Below are 1,149 nucleotides of genomic sequence, written 5' to 3' on the forward strand. Positions count from 1 at the left end.
GCCTCTGGTAACGGTAAACGGTAACAGGTTTCAGTTTGACCGATTATCCCTGTCTCCAGCAGCCTATGGCTATGGCCCAAGGAGGTGTTCCAAAAACAGAAAGTCGCGGCGCCTCTCTCTCTGGCATTCCTTGTTGCCGCATCGACGGCTGCTTCTGTTATGCTCTGGCTCTAATATGGTTGTAGGTGGGAGATGAGACGGGGGCGCTCTGAGACGGAGAGGTCTGCCTTTTCCCTTCCACCGAAATTGAACTTCTTCCCATGGGTCTGCACGGGGAACCGGGGAGGAAAAACATGGCTTAAGATGGTGCCACGCGCTGGCAGAGTGAACTGTCCAAACCACTCAAATCAACTTAATCATGGATGATCATACCAAGATGAATTTCCATATTTTGAAAAGAGGTTTTAGGGTTACAGGTTATGTGTACTTGGTGTTTGTGTATATGTCACAAGCTATAACCAGCCCGTTGTACAGGTTCAGATCCCAGAGCACATCCTCAACATCCCACTAGGAGACAGGTGTAGGTGGTTCAGAGGAAGCCTGGTTGATGGATATATCTTCATAGATGTAGGTTCTACAACCCATTCATCACCAGTCTGTTTGTTTCTGTATGGGGAGAGAGTCCAGAGAAGGGCAGGTGCTGGAGGTCCCACCTCAACGGACGTGGTCCTCTAGGCCAAATGGTCAGACCAGCTGTGTTCCCGTATTACAGCACAACTATAATTGGTGTGTGTGTTTACTGTATGTGTGCTTATATGTGGGTGGTCCGGGAGATGTGAACAATTCCCAGAATGCAGATGAAGTGGCTGAGGAATAAGTTCCAAGGAGGTAATGTGACCAGGCCTATATAAAGATGACAGAACAGGCGACTGACTGACTGACTGACTGTCTGTCTGTCTGTCTGTCTGTCTGGGTGACTGTCTGTCTGTCTGTCTGTCTGTCTCTCTGTCTGTCTGTCTGATTAACTGACTGGCAAACTGTCTATATGTCTGACTCTCTTTCTGGCTGTCTTTCTGACTGTTTGTGGGAGGGAGGGAGGGAGGGACATCAGCAGTAGGGATGGAGGGAGGGACATCAGCAGTAGGGAGGGTGCGAGGGAGGGAGGGACATCAGCAGTAGGGAGGGAGGGAGGGAGGGAGGGAGGGAGGG

General features: G+C 50.4%; 1 protein-coding gene across 1 annotated transcript in view; it reads right to left on the reverse strand.

Annotated features, from left to right (window-relative positions):
• dmd (dystrophin) overlaps positions 1-598 on the reverse strand; it is a 462,454-nt gene extending 461,856 nt beyond the window's left edge. Inside the window, exon 1 of the mRNA XM_090209468.1 lies at positions 1-598. This exon is cut by the window's left edge and continues 636 nt beyond it. The gene's annotated coding sequence lies outside the window, so the exon portion shown is untranslated.
• Between the last annotated feature and the right edge of the window lie 551 nt (positions 599-1,149).

This window comes from Oncorhynchus mykiss, chromosome 18, assembly GCF_057628025.1.
Source record: "Oncorhynchus mykiss isolate SJ-2025 chromosome 18, ASM5762802v1, whole genome shotgun sequence".
Lineage (NCBI taxonomy): Eukaryota > Metazoa > Chordata > Actinopteri > Salmoniformes > Salmonidae > Oncorhynchus > Oncorhynchus mykiss.